Source organism: Rhodamnia argentea, chromosome 10, assembly GCF_020921035.1.
Source record: "Rhodamnia argentea isolate NSW1041297 chromosome 10, ASM2092103v1, whole genome shotgun sequence".
NCBI lineage: Eukaryota > Viridiplantae > Streptophyta > Magnoliopsida > Myrtales > Myrtaceae > Rhodamnia > Rhodamnia argentea.
The window spans coordinates 1,449,695-1,470,286 of NC_063159.1; positions in this window are offsets into that span (position 1 = coordinate 1,449,695).

The following is a 20,592-nucleotide window of genomic DNA, read 5'->3' on the forward strand; positions in this document are numbered from 1 at the left end:
TTTGATACACGTGGCGAGCGAACCTTTGAACGACTCGAGTTGCACTGCCTAGTTATAGCATAGTTGAATAGAAAAGCTTGCTAGCTGTTGGAATCTTGGTGCAACTGCAGTGACAAGGTCACTAACCTTGGACGTCGAGTCGGAGATCGTGTAGGGTAGTTGGGGATTAATCCAATCATTCCGTAGCGGGTTTTGAGACTCTTATTGTATTGCTCAAAGAGAATTGCTAGGGCTGATTTTCCCTCTCGCCCTCTTTTTTCGATGGAAAAAAAAATACCCTAACAACTTGATCAATTCTCTTGGAAAGAGGGCAGAAATAGTTGCCTTCACGAACGGAAAGAATCAACTCCTTTTGAGCTCATGCTCGAAACGAATCACCAACACCACATGTTATTGACAATTGATTTTTATGTTTATACACTTATATTACTTAGGAGAGGAAGAATGCCACCTACAATATATTCCACGGGAATCAGTCGTTTAGCTGTATTAGTTCTTGTATCTTTGAACATATCAAATCTCTTCCATCACAATCCCTAGTCAAAGTATGTTGTATTATTCCTAAGTGTTTGGAAATTGCGCCCATCAAGGGCAAAGAATTTATACTTGCCTTTATTGCAATAATTAAGGGTAGATTTTATTTCCTATTGAATACATGAAGAGAGATATATCGTATCTCTATACAAAACGTACGTCGTTCTATTATTCTACACTCAAGAACTCTTTCAAAAAACTCTCTGGAAAATTCTCTCGAAGAACCATCGATCGGCGGATCCGGATCATTTTCTCACCTGCATTTTGGGGCTTTTAATCTGTGGAAATTGACCTATGTTCTTTAATCATGATATGCTTCTCGGATCAGTAATACAAGTTGATTCTAGGACATGATGAAGTGTAATATGTGCGTATATGTACGTATATGATAATTCAATTATTGTTCTGCTGCAATCTGCACGTTGCATTTATGGGTATGTATATCTATAATTTTTCCGATGCGATTATAGATCTAGTTTAGCAATTAGATGTATTTACCCTTCACTGACAAAAAAACTGGCTGGCCACTCTTTGCCGTTATCTATGCATCTTCGGAATAACAAGCTTTCACTACAATAAGTTCACAATCTCAAGCTTCTGAATATTTTGCTTTTGTTTTCTTATTACTTAGGATACTATGTGTTCATGAACTGATTGAGTTTAGGCTTTTATGAATATCTGGTCTCGTTCCTTTCTCAATCACGAAGCAAATTGAAGCACGCATTATTAAGAATTTGAGAATAATCGAATTGCATATTTTTAAGGAGGCCTGCTTTGTAAGGTTCAATGGGCGATGGAGAAATTAATTGCATATGAGTGATTCGAAAAAAAGAAAAAAAATGAAAGCTCATCCATTCATCCGGACAGCAGGTTGCTGTCCTATTATAGAGTACCCTGGCTCATTGTAATAAATTTTATGGCACAGTCTAGATAATTAATTCCCCGTGTTCAGCAAACATACATAAAAAAATATTGTGTTGCTACCAATGGGGTATGGATTAGTGTTTGGGGCCAAATGCTTCATTTTGTAGGATTTAGAGTTTTCAAATCATCAAATAACTTCATTTTTGGTTTTAATAATGTTTCACAAAGTTCGGACCATGGTCGGTCTTTCCATCGGAGTTTTCTTTTCACTGATCTTATTTTTCAGGTTCAAAATTATCTTTATTCATTCGTTTCTATTAACAGATTTTGTTTTCTTTCACTTGTAACTTATAAAGTTTGTTCATACCGTAGCCTTCCAATGTGTTGTCATTGCTCATTCCAATGATCGTGCATGTCACGACACGATCACACCAATCGATCCAATTTGTTAAGGTAAGAAGCTGGAAGAGGGGATAGAGAACGTCCAATGATCAATGGAACTGCTTACAACAAGCAGCAATTTGTGCCTGAGCTTCTTGCTTACCTCCCTCTTTCCATGTCAATTTCTTGCATTTGGATCGAACTAACATAATTACTATCAAACCGATTATTTACTGTTTTCTAATAAATCATATAACATGCGAATGAAATCAAGATAAGCATCATTGATTTCATTTTACATAGATACCATAAATAAAGTTATATCTAATAAATGTATATAAATTGTAACTAGTAACCTAGCACTGATTGACCGAGTGAGGAAAAAAAAAAAACAGGTATTTTGGAAATCGCTATTACAAACTTGTCAAATAAGAGTGGGTCAAGGACAGTGTCATTTCCTCCCTTCCGTTGTGTTCACCTTCAAAAATATTCTCACTTATGCCTAAATAATTTGTGTATTTTTTTCACCCCCTGCAATTTTTAAATAACAGCTTTGACCATGATAAGTCTTACCTAGCCAAACCATGACAAATAAGTTATCCAAACTTAGGAAGAAAGACACAACAAGTGCCATAATTTTTTTTTTGACCACTTGAATACCATGACTTCTAAAAAACGGTCCGTTGAGTGTTATAACTTTCAATCAATCACTTTTGTGCTCTAACTTTTTAAAAAAGGATACCTAGGTGTCGAAATCTGACGTGGCATAGTTTTTGTACTAAACGTTTTTAAAAGTTATGGCAGTCAATTGATTGGTTAAAAAGTCAAATCACATTTAAGTGATTAAGAAAAAAATTGCGACACTCAAGTGAGCGTTGTACTTAAATAATGACACTCAAGTGATTGAAAAAGAAATTATGTCACTCAAGTGAGCATTATATGAAAATTATTAAACTTGCGGTGTCCTTCTCCTCCGATCTCATGAACCCACTAAATAAAATAAGTAAGTGGTGTAAAGTAACTTTAAATAACATCAACCAATACTTAAAAATACTATATAGTACAACCCCTTTTTGCCTGGTCAAAAGTAATGGCGACTAGTTAGGTAATTGGCAGGTGTCTTTAAATATAAGCTTCCAGACCGGTGAGAGCAGGGCACGCAGACCATGGCTATATATCATGCCTTAGGATTTGGTTTTCATCCCGACAGCTAGTTTTCCAGTTATTCGTGTCTCCACCTAATCGAAATTGGGCAAAAATCGGACAAAGCTCACTTCAGATTTTGTTTGTCATATGGCACATGTCCGGAGCACTAGGCCAATAAGAGCTGTGATTGGATAGATTCCAATCATCTGAAATCATTTTCTTTGTTTGTCTGTCTTTCTAATGTTTTGACTGTACTATCTAGCAGACGGCACCTGGACGTGCGGACGAAGTTCTTTTGCTGCAATGTGTCTACGGGGGTTTGGTTCATGTTTGATTCTGAGGATTTGCCAACGACTGTTGAGATAATCATGGCCCTTCCTAGACTGCAGATAATTGTTTATGCAGATATGACAGGGAAGGATCCGAACAGTGAAAATGTCTTAGTGCCATGAAGTCACCAAGGTTGGATAGGGTCAAAAGAATTAAAGGTTTTATGAGAAGGGTAATACCACAAAATTTTTCTGAATTATTCGTGTAACACCCCAAGTTTTAGGGTCCATTCAAATATGGGCTATGGACGAGTTACGGTTGGAGCCATGGACGCCCGGGAATAGAACTAGTTCACCAATTGTGGGAAAACTGTCTGCGAGTAAGACATGATCGGTTCCAGTGTTCAGAAATACATTGACTACGAATCAATCCTAGTAAGGTATCTACCAAATTAAGGATTGGCTCGTGAACCGATTGTGAGCATTTCTCCGACACACAAATAAATTGATCTTGAACTCCCCTAAGGCAGAATATCCTTAGAACCTTGTATCTAAACACGTGTCGGCCATGGACTGATCACCCTTGGCTGTGCAGTATGCTGTGTGGGATTACAAGCCGAGGGAAACCAATCCTGCATCAATGGTAAATTGGTCATGAGAGGTTGCCTCGGTCGTGTTTCGATTGGGTGCTCAATTTGCAAACGGGTGATTTCAACCTTAAACAGAGCCGGATGTGAAAACACTTGTGACATCCCGAAAATTCGACATCGATAAGATAAATGAATTTGATGGATTTTAATCACGAATTTCAGTCCGGTTGATAATACTGAATTTTCAAGGATTAAGGGACAATCGTTCGATGTTGATTTATCGAACCGAAAAGGGTATTGGGTAACCCTAAGGCATTGGACAGGGGAAATCAAGCTGGAATAATTGAATCGTTGAATCGAAGCTACGAGACAATTCGCACTTGAGCCTAATCCTGGCCGAACCTTAGAAGTGAATTTACCATTGTGCCCTTAAAGGTAAATTTACTGTTTTGTCCTTTTGCCTTGAAATAACCATTCCATCCCTTTGCAAAATTATCATTTTACCCTTGATGCTAAATTACCAAAGTACCCTCGATCATTTGTGCTAAATGACTAACTCACCCTTGCTTGTGAAATGACTAAAATGCCCTTCTTGCATTATTTAGAAAAGCCAAGAAATCATTATGGATGAAGACTTTAGAGACATGGCATTTATTGAGGGGGTTTTATCTTGGATATAGTTTGTTCAAGAAGCTTAGGGGATATTATCTCTCCCTCTCTCTTCTCTCATTTCTCTCTTCAATTTTCGGCCAAAACCTCCCCCATCCCGAGCTCCCTCTCTTTCTCGGATTTCTGCGCGCGCTTGAGAAGAGATTGCTCGTTTGAGCTTGTTCGGAGGGCAAATTGAGCTCCTTTTTCTCCTACGCGACCGTAAGATCAAGGGTAAGTCAAATTTGAAGGCTGTTTGCCAAGGAAACCGGTGAAATTTCGTGGATCCGAGCATAACAGAGGTTGGTTGGTGGAGATCCGATTTGTCCAGCGTCGATTCAAGTTTCGCCGTTCGTCGTTCGTTGCCGCGTCACCGCCGCTTGTCGTCGCCAAGCCACACGCCACCCCCGAGCTCAAGCTGGCGACCGCCGTGCCTTAGCCGAGAGGTCGAGAGCCATCGAGGATCGTTGTTGCTGCGCTCGAGTCGTCACCCTTGATCGTCCGTCTTCGCCGGCCGTTATTTGTGAGTAAACCCTTAAACTCGGATTAGGACGTTAATTACGTTTAGGGATAGATTATTTTATGTAAATTGTGGGTTAGTTTAGTTAATGATGATTGAGTTAAGTTAATTGACCATAGTTTGGTTAGTTGACTGCAATCGGGTTAGTCCACCCTAGTTAGTTAAAGTAATCGTAGTTACTTTTAGTTAACTATAGTTATTTTTCGTCAACCGTAGTTACTTTATGTTAACCGTAGTTACTTTATATTAATCATGGTTGGGTTAGTTAACCTTGATCGATAAGCTATCGGTTTGGACGATAAGCTATCAAGATTTTGGACGATAAGCTATCGAGATTTTATACTATAAGCTATCGAGGTTTGGACGATAAGCTATCGAGATTTTTTCGATAAGCTATCGAGATTTGGATGTTAAGCTATCAACGTTTAGACGATAAGTTATCGAGATTTTGACGATAAACTATCAAAATTTTGACGATAAAGCGTCGAGGTTTGAACGAAAAACTATTAAGGTTTTAACGATAAGCTGTCGAGGTTTGGATGATAAACTATCAATTTATTATTTTACTAATATTATTGTGTAGTTTTAATACTCGTCTGTAATCGTTCTATACTTGAGTTGTGATGTCGATATTAGGAATAGTCATATAAATTGGCTTATGTAATAAATTGATTGGCAACTTTTAAGTATGGTGATTGAATTTTGTGTAGGTGATCACGTGCAATTTATTTACCACATGTTTGATCACGTGCAATTTATTTATTGCATATTTGGCATGAAAGTTGTGATCGGTGTTCAGGTTGTGAGACTTGATTTATGTGTGGTTGAATGCCATGTTGAGTACTGTGTAATATGTAAGCTAAAGCGGGGTAAGCCGACATGTGATTGATGGTTAACTGTTGAGTTGCGCCCGATCATGTGATAGCTATAACGTTGCGAGAGTCGCACGCTATTGATCCGTTATCGACATTGACCTTTATGTTTAGGCCGCCTTGAGTGAATCAGCACCCTACTCGGACTTAGGCGTTGACTCACGGAGATTTTATATCTCACCCGTTGTTGTTAACCTTTTTTTTTTTTCGGGCCCTTAGCTATGGAAAGCTAGAAGTGGACGTGGATCCCTTTTTGAGTTAGAATGGAGTTGCATTAACCTTAATCTAAACCTAGTATATTTTTTAATGGTTGTAGGAAGTGGCCCCAAGATAGGGCTTATATGTATGTATTTCCTAGGATTAACGAGATAAATAAATGAAAGTGATCTTTTGCTAATGTTGATGTGATGTCCCGCTATTCTATCCCTGTTGTATATTTATTGTCTGGGGAAGTAGCATATTCCGCATGCGCTTAATTAAAAGATAAAATGAATAGGTCGGTGACGCGTCCCGGGACGTCACAACTTAACGATCGAGAAGGAATGTTGATGTGCCCGATGGATGCGGGTCAGCTTGAACAATTTGGTCATGGCCTAGAGTAATAAGGTGCGTTGGAAATTGGGATAGTTAGTATGATCAAACCTCGTGCTTGTGATTGTTGAGTAACCTTTGGGTTACTGTTCTTGAGTTCTCTTGGCGTATTGACTTTAGTCGAGCGGGGTTCCATAAGATTTCTACAAGTTGAGCAACTATATTACAAGAGTGCCTAGAGAAAGGGCAACGCATGAGGATCCTAGAGTGGACAGGATTTTGTAGGCATTGGAAGCCCTAGGAGATATAGTAAGGCAACAAGTGAGGAACCAAGCTACATTTCGCTGAATTGTCGAAATATGCGCCAAGAATGGTTGAGGACCCTATGGATAGGGCAAGGAGATGTTGGGATGGACTGAAATCCGAGATTAAGGATCGGGTAGTGCGGCTGAATCTCAAGGATTAAAGACTTGAACTTGTGTTGTGTTCTAATGGTTTTAGTATTGACTTTAATTGATGATCATGAGTGATGATATGATTGAGATTCGCAAGGAAGCGAACAAGAATCGGGAAGTTTTAAGCGTGGATTTGAGCTAGTAAATGTGCTTGAGGTTTAGTGAATTACTTATATGAACAAAGGGCCAATTGGATTATATAATTGTGATACTAGATTATCAATAGTCGGACATGAGGTTATAGATCGATCTTAGGCAATTGATCTTTGAGATGTGATGGTCATTTGTGGAATTAGAAAGATTTGATTGATAAGAATTGATGTAGAAATGAGTATTGTGTGATGAGTAGTTAGGACGATCATGCATTGCACGTATTTATTTCATCAAAATGAAAATTGAGAAACATGCACGCATGAGAATATCATTATTTTGTCGGACTTGATAAACCGTCACTTGGTATGAGACAAATTGTATGGGATACCTACAAACCGTAATGAGATGTGGTATGGGATATGTCGAACAGGACCTTCTTAGAATGTGCTTGACTTGGGGACAAACCAGACGAAGGCTGGTGGACCTATAATGACTCGATTTGACGAGGGCGGGAAGTGACGCCAAGACAGAATAGCCCGAGCAAGGAGCGGTTTCTCGCAGGCTTTTAAGATGGCGATGGGGGTAAGAATGAACCAAGTTAAGCATTGAAAGGTGAGTCTAGGCATTGTGCTAAGTCTGACCTTTATTAAAAGATACATTGCATTAAACTTGATTCTTAAAGTGAAAAATATTTTTTTCGAAAATGCATAGCATTGCATCTCTAAAATCGGAGTAGTGAATCAGAGAATGATGAGTGGAATGAAGTACCATGGACAAGTATGTGGAAAAGCCCGGTCTGCCTAATGGGAAAGTTGGTGAAAATCTATTGTGATTTCTCCGAGGTTGTTACCGGAGAAGATCCCGTCTGTGTGAGGGATATGTTATTTGTATGTGCTCGCAGAGGTCTAGATTGCATCACGGAATGCCTGGAGGTTGATCCCCGGAGATCCGAGGATGGCGTCGGACTTGCTTGAAATTATATTTTGTGCAAAGACCATAACCAACAGAACCACGGGCAGGCATGTTGATCAAAGAGTTGTGGAAACGAACGTGAAAGGTTCATAATGGCAAGTTATGAGTGGATGACATATTATAGTTTTCCAGTTAAATCTATGAGTTACAAAGGTCGGTGAAGACATAGAATAAGGTTAAGATTACGAGATATGGCAATTAAGGAAAATAAGTAATTAGAGTGCGTAGCGAAAGCATAGTAAGGCCACATAGTTTAGTGAGATGATGACCATAATAGTTTTGCATTTGATAAGCAAGGAGTTTAAAGGCCAAATTCCGGGGACAAAATTTCCTAAGGAGGGGAGATTGTGACATCCTGAAAATTTGACATCTATAAAATAAATGAATTCGATAGATTTTAATCACGCATTTCAGTCTGGTTGATAATATTGAATTTTCAAGGATTAAAGGACAATCGTTAGACGTTAATTTATCAAACCGAAAAGGGTATTGGGTAACCTTAAGGCATTGGACAAGGGAAATCAAGCCGGGATAATTGAGTCGTCGAATCGAAGCTACGAGACAATTCGCGCCTAAGCCTAATCCTGGCTGAACCTTAGTAGTGAATTTACCATTGTGCCCATAAAGGTAAATTTACTGTTTTGTCCTTTTGCCTTGAAATGACCATTCTATCCCTTTGCAAAATTATCATTTTACCCTTGATGCTAAATTACCAAAGTACCCTCGATCAATTGACCAACCTACGAACTCCCACTATGAATAATAATCAAGACACAAGATCCATTGATCATGTTCTCTCTTAATCATATAGGTATAGTATGATGCAAATAATTCATGCATCGATTAAAATCAAATGCAGGATATAAGATAACATATTCTCCAACCATTTTTCGAGTTTGCTTTAAACTGAAATTGCAAGCACATAAACTCTTATACACACTCTCTATGTACCATGCACTAAATTATCATAAAGTGGTCATTTTCATGAAAGCAAGGTTTTTTATTTTTAAAATCATAGGGAAATATGTGTAAAATTACAATAATACCCCCAAAATCTACGCATCCTTAGGGTTTCAAATTTAAAAATTTTAAACATGTACAATAAATATACCACAATGTAGAGCTTTTCAATATGAACACGCAAGTACCAAGGACGCCCCGATCGGAGCCTGTATGCACTTACACGCGTGTTTTGAACACTGGTGCATATACGGTGGTTAACCGTGTTGACTATTCGGGTCAACGGTCAACGTTTGACTAGTCAATAGTCAATAGTCAATCGGGTCAAATCCAGGCTAGGTCAACCACCAATCGGGTCGGATCGGAATGGGCCAGGTCAACTATCAACCGGACCGGGTTGAGCCGAAACCCGGTCAATGGGCCCGACCGAGTCATGCCTTTTCGGTTTTGGGCACGTGAATCCTACGCGCAGATGTTGTTACGATGCGTGGGGGTGCATGTGTCCACATACGGTGTCCATTCGAGGTGTTTGACTAATCATATTTCTCGTATCGATGAGACGAGTCTAATGATATGATCAAAATCAACTTTCATTGGATAAATTTTCGTGCACACGCGACATTTTATTGCGGTGGCCAGCGCCGTTGGGGCGGTGCGGCCTCATACGGCTTCCTCCCGAGTCATGCGACCACTCTTTTTTCTCGTCTCAATGAGACGAGTCCGACCATGTGTTCAAAAATAAATTTCATTGGATGAATAATTCGCGAAACACACCTAACGTAACAGTTCACAACCCCGAGGCTCGCCTTGCGTACCCATTTATATTCAAAGATTCATTCAAAATTCGGCATATTAATAAAGCCAAAACCCGATGAAAACAAGGCAGAGATTTCGACCAAGGCTCTAATACTAATGTAGGAACTTAGCATCAAGAAGTACGACTAACCTTTATCAATGTGCAATTTGTGGAATTGCCCAAGAACTTCATTGAATCACCAATGCATCCTCGATTGAAATTTCAACCCACGATAGTTTGAATATGATCAATGTGAAAAATATTCATATTCCACAATATAAATACTGATCGTTTCTCAAAGTAACGATGGATTGCATTTTGTTTGTTTGTGTATTCTTGAGAGAGGGAGAGAGATTAAAGAATGTACGATCATTCTTCTGTCATCTATTTTCTCAACGCTCTTTTGGAAGTTATCTTTAACTTCCGTATATATAATAAGACGACGCCCTTTCAAATGCACATCTTCGTGGGGCCTCTCAAACGGTGCCTCTCAATCGTACCTTTCATCAATACACTCCATCATGAACGTAATATCACATCGCCATTGTCGAATCGGCCTTCCCCCGTTGGGGGAGTATAGGACATAAAATATACTTCATTATATATCAGGCTAAGCATTTAAAATAAACGGTTGCAACCTCAATTTCAAAGACTTATTTTTTTAAAGTGTATATGGGTTCGATTTGGGGCCATACGTGTAAGCAAATCAAGTCAGCTGAAGGAGGTGGATATGATCATATTAAGCCTAAGCCTTGAAATGGCAGCTATGTGAAAGTACATGCAACCATCAAGCCGTTTAGCAATTAATTAACCAAAATTTTCTTTTTTTCTTAATTTTGGTAGAGTGTATATTGCCAGGCTATCCTACTGCGACATTGAAGATGATGGGATCAACTTGCTTTGATCTATAAATATTACCTCCAAAAAGTGACTGGTACATGTGGCTATCAACAAAACACCTATGCCACATCCACTTTAACTATGCAGGTATGTTCAATTAGGCACGGAGGTTGAATTGCGAGTGGTTGCACTAGTTTAATGGGAGATTCCTTTAGTCTGCATTATAGCTAGGTAATGGAGATTGAAGCAAAAGGTTAGATTTTAGGTCTACGAATAATTTCCATCTCTCCCATTGAGAAAAAAAATAGTATTAGTGTTAAAGCTATTGCACGGTACTCACTTTGATGCCAAAATTTTTAAATGACCATTTCTGTATAAAAACTTTTATAATTTGGTTTGACTCCAATTTTTGAAAGTCTTATGTGGCATTGTACAAACATTAAAAAAGCTCGTCAAGTTCACTTAAATGAATGGTTTTGAAATGTCATGGCACTAAATGATCGTTGTAATGTTTTCGCGCCATGCCATATATCTCAAAATTGTGTGGGGCCCAATTTATGTATTAAGCAATGTGGTCGAATGTATCAATTTTTGCACAAATTAGAAAATTAGAGTTAGATTGGTTCCCAAACGTGCCCTAGCATAGTTGTCCATCATCAGAAGGCTCCAAGATCCGTTATTCAATGTCAAAACAAAGCAAGGTCGGAGAAGAAGTAAATGAAGCTAAGGACAGGAGGGGAAGAAAATTTTAGTCACTTCATTTTTTCAGGAGAAAAGCAAATAGATTTTTGTGATTTTCAATGAAATTATGACGATAATGTTTTCTCCATTATTTTGCTTCTTAGCCTACCAAGAAACGAAAAATGGTGCCAAAATTAGAATGGTTGCTTGTGATTTATGCTTCTAACTCACAGCATCAATTTGTTATATTTCTATTTTATAAGATTTAGGGCCAAAATGTTACATATGATCAATTTAGTGGCAAAACTTTTCGAAATTGTCCATTTAAGTGACTCATTTTCCAATGTTAGGATCCCTAAGATATTACACTATATTGCATCAATATGGTTCTTTTGCCCCTCCTTTCCATGGTCCTCTATGGAAACAATTTCACAATTTCTTATGTGTTGATCACAGTCAAGTGAACGAGCTGACATACAAGGACTGAAAATTCTATATCCAACATGGTAGCCAAACATGAATATTGGAGAAAATTTGGTAAGAGCGTCAACTAACTTGATACATGGCACGACTAATACCAACTTTGTAATCAAAATTAATCTCGTTCCTTCAGCTGAGGACGTTGATATGGTCTTTTGGAGTTGGCGTGCTGCAGATCACCATGTAGTTTTATTTGTTTCTCACTTATGTAAGATTCATTAGCAAAAACAAAATTGAAATTTTACAACTTGGCATTTATTATGATCAATTTTTTCAGTAAATTGCACCTTATAGATAAAATTTGAGTAGTTTCAGCAATACTATAAAGTGGTACGCCCTCTCAATTTGGGGTGTACGTTGACATTTCCAATTTATTTTCTACGTTAGCAATAGTTCGGATAAATGCTTAACTTGATAACATGTTTCCCATTTCTCTTTGCTCGTCATCCCACGGCGTTGGATTGGTGATCAAACGACATAATTGTTTGTGTAGATTAGAGGACTACACAAATAAATAACATTAGAAAATATTAGTGGTTCTTTCAATATCCGGTAGTTTGTATTCTTAAGATTGAATTTCTTGTCCTTGTGAAGAAAAAAAATGAAAGGTGGTTTGAGCTCAACCACATGAATTTCAGCATTTTCCGGGTGCTTTGACTTTGTAATGGAGATTATTTTTCTTCTTTTTTAGGTGAGGAAATGTGCGCCCCATAAGTCAATCATGTATATATGTTGACTAATGAAGATCCACTTGTCGCCACAATATTTGATACAAAATGTGACATCCTGAATTCCGACCCACTTTCGAAGCTATGAATGAATGAAAAATCTCATTGATGTATTTCAACCTAATCTCACCCGGAGTTGATCCCTCTCGAGCGGACTACCAAATGGGAATGACTAGTTAGGAAAATCAAGTACGTGGACCTAAGAACTTGATCTTGGATTGACTCTTTGGCCATGAAAATTGTTGAGAGAATATTCTGGACCAATATAGGCCGATCCTAGAATGATTAAGGAATGATTTGGATAATACCCTACACTTGGATCACGGGTGATTCCGTTTGACCTTGTATGGGTTCCGAACGTCCCTAAATTATTTTCTAACGATCGTGTCCATCGGGACTAGTGATTGACCCTCGCAATTGAATGACAACCAAAGTCGTCACGGCTTGAGAAATTCTTACACTTGATATTAATCACGGGTCGATACGCGTAACTCCTAAAAGCCGTCCGTTAGTTTGAGATACACTGAAATTTCAATTGATTCGGATTGATCGTGAATCGAGTATCGCAACCCTCCTTCGAAAATGTACCGGCAAGGTTGAGGTTAACGAACCACACTTCCGACCCAGTTGACGGTGGATATTGGCGTGCGGGTCCCTCCCGAGGATCCATTACTTGAATCGCGATGTGGAGAAATTTTTAGAAATATCGGGGTCGACCTTTGTGTGCTCAAGTGACATGTGCATAGTGTACATGCATATGGAGTCGCCACCAATCAATTTTTGGAGGGTATGATCGGGAACCCTATCAAGTGGTCGAGAGAAACCGTTTGATTCTACGAGAACCAGAGAAGTGGGTCCGGGGACTTGGTTACGCCGAGATTTACATCGACGCCCTTTCGGTTACCGAAGTTGAGTGATTTTCTAGCCTAAGAATTCATGCAGATGAAATTTAGGGTGAGGTAGGCTCTAACGGTCTAGGATTATCATGCATACGGAAATTTTCTAACCTATCGGTCACAATCAGGAAATTTATATGCGCAATCAAAATAATCTCAATCAATTCAATCAATCGATCAAGTAAGGCACGTCTAATATGGCCCTATCCGCCCATAGAAAAATCCAATCAAGTGTCGGGATGGTTCGAAAAATTTTGGGCGGAAGGCCCAGAAAGGTAAAATGGTCATTTTGGAGGTTCGGGACCCAAAAATCACAAAATAGGGTCGGGCCAGTTGAATGTGGTCATTTCCCATTTTTTGTGATTTTTAGAATTTTTTTGGAATTTTTCTAATTTTTTTGGATTTTCTATTTTTATTTTCTAAAAATGAAATTTTTCCGGATCAATGTAAATCGACCCTCAATATTTCAAAAATTCTCGATCCAGACTATAAGAGTCTTGAATCGACCTAAACATTTTTAGAAATTTTTTGAGAAAATCTGGGAATTTTTTATGATTTTTTTTTTAATTTTATTGATTTATTTTTAATTTTAGAAATTTTTTATGAATTTTTATTTATTTTTTATTAATATTTCAGATCGGGTCAACCCGGTCCGGACCTGCTCGGACCTGCTCTACACAAAGACGACGACGTTTCCTATCTATTTGTATTTTTTTTATTTTTCTAAACTAATTTCCTAATATTCATAAATATAGAAAATAAACGGACGGCTAAGATCAATCCTGGAATCAATCTCGGCCGTCGACTCTCTCTTATATAAAACGACGAAGCTTAAGGCCAGCTACTCTAAACGACGCCGCATTGACTAATCGAGGGAACGACCACAATTAGTTCTAGACTCGATTCGGGCCGTTCGTTCCTTCTTAACCCTAAGGACGACGCATCTACTTCATGCTCTAAACGACGTTGCCTAACTACTAACTAAAACGACACCATTTCCGTTATTTTTATTTTCTATCTAATAACTGAAATTCCAAAAATAATAAGAAAAAAACAAATCCAACGGTTGATAATCAAATTCACCTAATTATTTCAGCCGTTGGATCGGATCTGAGTTAGCTCGCTCGTGCCAACGGCCGAGCCGACTTGGATTTGAACTGGACCTATCGGACCTTGACACATCGGATGGTTGACTTGTTAACCGAGCTACATCAGCTCGTCTTCTTCCTCGCGACGACGACGCAACGGACGATTGAGGCTTCCCGGCGAGATCCGACGGTGAAACCTTGACCGATTGACCTCAAACCGCACCCAATCGACTTGTCTCAACCTCCAGATTAACATATCTAAGAATCACAAGATTTCATCAGCTAGATCACGAGTATCGAGCTTCGCTCGTAACTTCAACTCAGAGTTCGATTATAAAATAGAGAGCATAACAAACCAATTCCATCACATACGAGCATCACGGGATGTTGAGAAGGCTTACCTCGAGCTCGGATCGAGCTCGCAATGGCTAGAAAAGCCCGGCCGAAGTCCAACCGCACCGAGGTATGTTGAAGGCTTGACTCATGGTGTTCGGGAAAAAGCAATGCTAAAACACGATGCGATCATGATCGGAGGTGTTCCAGAAACAAAACGCAAACATCAATTGAGAGAATCAAGTTTGCGAAGGTGAGATGCCATGATCGCACAGTACGAAGTTCGAGAAGTCGACTCACCGATCTAGGAGGTTTCTGGCAATTGAGCTGGTGTGATCGGCTCCTTCAAGCTCGAGCAAACTTCTGGTGATGATTCGCCGCCTCGATTTGGCCTGGATTAGCTGGGGTGAAGTCGCAGAATCTCGGTCAGTAACTCCGGCTATGTCGTCGCGCGAGAGCCTCTCTCTCTACTTCTCTCTCTTTCTCTCTCTATTCTGACACTCAACGTACACAATGAGCTTCTCCTCCCTCTCGAATCTTTGCCAGCCTTTTATATCAAGTTTTTTTTGAAAATTGGCTTGTTGGGTGAAGCTTCTTTGAGCTTCCCACACGTGCGCTCACGTGTAATGAGGTTGCCGGACGGCGACGGAATCGGTTATGATTCCGTCTAAACCCATTAGGTCCTCCGTCGAGCACAAACGAGCACGAATTTGACATGGGATTGAGAATGTTGACTTTTTCTATGCACCGGGGCTTTGAGCGGCTCGCCGGAGCTCCTCCGGCGACCATTGGTCGTGCCATTAGTGGCAATCGACGTGTCTTGACCTGAGGAACAAAACGCCCACATCAATTGATTCAATTAGGTTCGAATTGGTCTTCAATTTGATCATTGAATCTCGGCCTTCAAACCCGCAAATCGCGCAGTTCATTTGGGGAAGATGACATTGTTTGGACCAGTTCCAACCGATTCGGACGCATAATTTTCAAAATTAATCAAAATCTGTGGGCAATTTTCACAATTAAACCTCAAAATTGAACTTAGGGGCTCGAAATTTATCTAGAAATGTGGTTTTGTCCAAAATTTCTCATCAATTTCTAGAAAAACCCCAAATTTTTCTAAAATTGCAAATTAGGGAAAAGTTCAATTGGACACCCAAATGACCAAATTGGATCAAACCATCCATGCCAATCGATTCAGAATATGTGAAAACCTTAGGGGGTAGTCCAATTTTGCTATGAAAGTCCCTAGATTAAAAGTAATTTCAAAAGTTAGAAATCCTAGGGACTAAATTGCAAAGATTTTGGGAATTTTTACCCAATTCATGCAATTCGATCAATTGGGGTGCAATTGATCAATATTGAAGCTGCAGAGGACTAAGATTGAATATTTTGACTCAAGATGTGCAAAAATTGCAAATAAAAAAACTTAAATTGCATTTTTTATGCAAATTCCACTTTCGGCGTTACAAAGGAACACCTAAAATTGAATGCAATTTTTGATTTTTCTCGAGGTCAATATGAAAAGGAAATTAAAATAAAAATATGGAACATTTTTCTATATTTTTGTGACCTCGGGAAGTATTTTTTATGAATTTTCTAGTATTTTCCTATTTTTTGAAAATATTAAAAAATGTGAAAAATTATTTTTCGCTCAAAAATGGTTCCTTATGATTGGCCAAGGCAACCAAACTTGATTTTTCGATTTTTTTTTTATTTTTTTGTGAATTTTTGTGAATTTTTTTAAGAAATAAAACTAAGGAAAACTTGATAAAAAATTAGGTGTCAACAATTGCCCCTCTTTGAAAGTGATCTCGGTCAGAGGTTGCTTTCAAAGATAATGTTGCACCTGAATCTTTAATCGACTCTGCTGGGAAAAAGTTTAAAGAAAACAAGTCTCAACATTTAATCGTCTTACCTTTGTCGTTGAAGCTCAAGATTCTATGGAGAATTTACTTTGGCTCATTTTTGATGTGGGAGAGAGATGGGGAGTGAGAGATTCTACTTGTGGCTTACCTATCAATGGTTTGATGATTGTTGGTCGGAGGTTGATAGGACGGATTGTATAGAATTACCTCCGAATGGTTCATGAGGTCCTTTTAAAGATTAGTGTCCGTCCGATGTTAAGTGGCGGCTCGAAAGTTAGAAGAAAGGTTTACCCTTGTAATAAGGGATTTACCGATTAAAATGGAGGTTGGCTATCATACAAGAAGGAATTCACCGATTAAAATGTAGATTTGCTATCCCGTAAGAAGGAATTCACCGATTAAAATGGAGATTGGCTATCCTGTAAGAAGGAATTCGTCGATTAAAAGGGGTTGGCTATCATGTAAGAAGGAATTCGTTGATCAAAAAGGGTTGACTATCCCGTAGGAAGGAATTCACCAATTAAAAGGGATTGGCTATCCCGTAGGAAGGAGTTCACCGATTAAAAGGGGTTGGCTATCCTGTAAGAAGGAATTCACCGATTAAAAGGGGTTGGCTATCCTATAGGAAGGAATTCACCCATTAAAAGGGGTTGGCTATCTTGTAGGAAGGAATTCCACGATTAAAAGGGGTTGGCTATCCCGTAGGAAGGAATTCCCCGATTAAAAGAGATTGGCTATCCCGTAGGAAGGAATTCACCGATTAAAAAAGAGGAGGGTGCCATCTGAGGACCTAGGATTACTAGTGAACCTACAGAAGCTCAAACCCTATTTTCAGATTTTAAAAGGCGGAGGGTGCCATCCGAGGACCTAGAATTACTAGTGAACCTTCAGAAGCTCAAACCCGATTTTCAGATTTAAAAGGAGGATGGTGCCATCTGAGGACCTAGAATTACTAGTGAACCTATAGAAGCTCAAACTCGATTTTCGGATTTTAAAAGGAGGAGGGTGCCATCCGAGGACCTAGAATTACTAGTGAACCTACAGAAGCTCAAACTCGATTTTCGGATTTAAAAGGATGAGGGTGCTATCTGAGGACCTAGAATTACTAGTGAACCTACAGAAGCTCAAACCCGATTTTCGGATTCTAAAAGGAGGAGGGTGCCATCTGAGGACCTAGAATTACTAGTGAACCTATAGAAGCTCAAACCCGATTTTTAGATTTAAAAGGAGGAGAGTACCATCTAAGGACCTAGGATTACTAGTGAACCTACGGAAGCTCAAATCCGATTTTCATATTTAAAAGGAGGGTACCATCTGAGGACCTAGAATTACTAGTGAACCTACAGAAGCTCAAACCCGATTTTCAGATTTAAAAGGAGGAGGGTACTATCTGAGGACTTAGAATTACTAGTGAACATTCAGAAACTCAAACCCAATTTTCAGATTTAAAAGGAGGAGGGTGCCATTTGAGGATCTAGAATTACTAGTGAACCTTGAGAAGCTCAAACCCGATTTGGGGATGCCAAAAGACCTGCAGAAAATCTAAGTTTGTCGGATCTTAAAAAAATGTAGTTATCCCGAGGATTTGAGGACACTAGGGAACCTACGGAAATTCAACTAAATATCATCAGAATTACTCTACGAGTAATCCAGTGGGTTGAGGCCCTTGAATTATGATAAAAGAGTAGTGATCCTAAATTCGGGGGAGAAACTTAGGAATTTCAAATAGATTTTCAAATTGTATATGTGAAGGGGGCATGTCCAAACACAAGTTCAAGTTTCATTATGTTCAAATCTTCCTCGGGGATGAATTTTGAATGTCACATCCCGAGTATTCTTCAAACGAGTCGTTTTAAAAGTTTTTCAAAAGGGATTTCTTTCATCCAAAAGGGCTTCTCACCATTTGGGAAGGCTTTCCTCAAAACTCGAATCCGCTCACGTAAAACCTAACCTTGAGGTTTCGGGATCATTCGAGATGCATATAATCTGCCTGATTAGAGAAGGTATTTAAAAGGGACCGTAATTCGAGCCAGGTCAAAGGTTTATTAAAGGATATTCATTTTGAGGCCAAGAAATGAACTTTGATCGGGAATAGCTTCTTCGAGTCTACAAGTCAAGAACCCTAAAGACATAATAAGACAAGATTGTACTTACCTCTTTAAGCGATAGCTTCCTGTATGATTTCTTGCATCAGCTTGAGACATCTCTAGATCGGAAAAGTTTGAGGGATAGATTGTATCTGGGTTCAAGGTGGGCTTCTTTGAGAAAGGCCATATTTTCAAAAGAGGGGTGAACATGGGTGATCACCTTGATATTTTACCAGCAATCATTTGCTTTAAGAAAGATTCATAAACGTTTTTCTTCAATCAACTTTGAGGATTTTCCTCTTTTCATTGTGGTTTTTTCAAACTTTGTCCCTTTACGGGATGCTTTTACATGGGCTTTAGCCTTGCTTTTACCAGGCACTTTGCTTTTTCTAACCCTCTTGTTTCTTGTCATTTTTCTGCATTGATCGGCTCTTTTCGAGACCAGGATCGAAAATTCTTCCAATTATGCTTTTGATTTATTGTTGGTAATTCCTCTGTTTTGCCCCAATATAAGGGAGGTGATCACCAACAATGGTTTAGAAACGAAGATTATAAAGGCTCAAATTGGTTTGTCAAAGGATAAAGTGTTTAGGAGATATAAAAATGAAATACTTTTCTTCACTTGAAGGTGTCCCAAGATTCCACAAGAAATCACCTGAAACTATCACAGAAAGATTGATGTAAGTTAGCACAATAAAGTCTTACCTTGATATTTTTTCCAAGGAATCAACCAACGAACTTCCAAATATGCCCCGGTGTGGGGTGGTTCTTGACATGGTTTTATCTATAAAATTTCTTCCTTTTTTGGTTCGGAATGGTTGTCAAGGGATATAAGTGTGTATGGAGAATTTAAAATGAGAATGTCTTTCGTCATTTCAATCCATGTAATTACCACGAATGACCCATACATCCCAAGATTAAGCTTTTTCTCTCTATCACTCTCACTCATCGCTCAAGCGTATTAGGGACGTGTTTGAGGATAAGGTTTGCCTCTTTTCATTCGAAGGATCATCCTCTTAAAAGCTTTCAAAACATACCCTTTTATAGAATCTCAGGGCGTTTTCATCAAAATTCGCCATTTGCGGAAAATTTTCATCACAAAAGATATATTCAAAAAGCTGTTTGTGAAATTTAAAGGAGATGTTTCTTTAAAAGAAGGCCTTGCGGCTTTGCAGATCCAAAAGTTTTTCAATAATACGAAGCATGTTAACATCTTCTAATGATGATGAGTATCTTTCATAAAAGAAGAGAATCTCAAACCTGTTTTCTCCAAATGTCAATTCCCGTTCCCTGGATAAACAAAAGGAACCAATCAGTCATGGATATTCAAAATTTTCAAATTCAAAAATGACTTCTTGTTTGATCCATCGCTTTGCAGGATTCTTCATGACTCCGAGCCTCCCTGCAAAATACAAACATATGCGAATGCAGATATGTAGATGTCATGCAAATGCAGAGTTTTATGTGACTCAGATTTGCTCATCAATCACTTCGAAGCTTGATTTTATTTCATGGATAGTATTTCTTCACAGCATCTGCGTTTACCGGACTTGCTAATTCTTCTCCATCCATGTTTACAAGGATAAGAGCTCCCCTAGATAGGACTTTCCGAATCACATAGGGGCCTTCATAGTTTGGTGTAAATTTGCCTCCCGGGTGTTGGGCATTCGGGAGTATTTTCCTCACAACTAGCATCCCCGCTTCAAAATTCCTAGGCTTAACCTTCTTGTTAAAAGCTTTGGCCACTTTCTTCTGATAGCTTTGACCATGGCAAATGGCCTTTAATCGCTTTTTATCAATCAAATTTAACTGCTCACATCTCTATCGATTCCACTCATTTTCCGAGAGTTCGACACGAGGAAGGACCCTTAAGGAGGGAATTTCAACTTCTATTGGAAGGATTGCTTCCATGCTATATACCAATGAGTAAGGAGTTGCCCCGGTTGAAGTACGAATTGAAGTT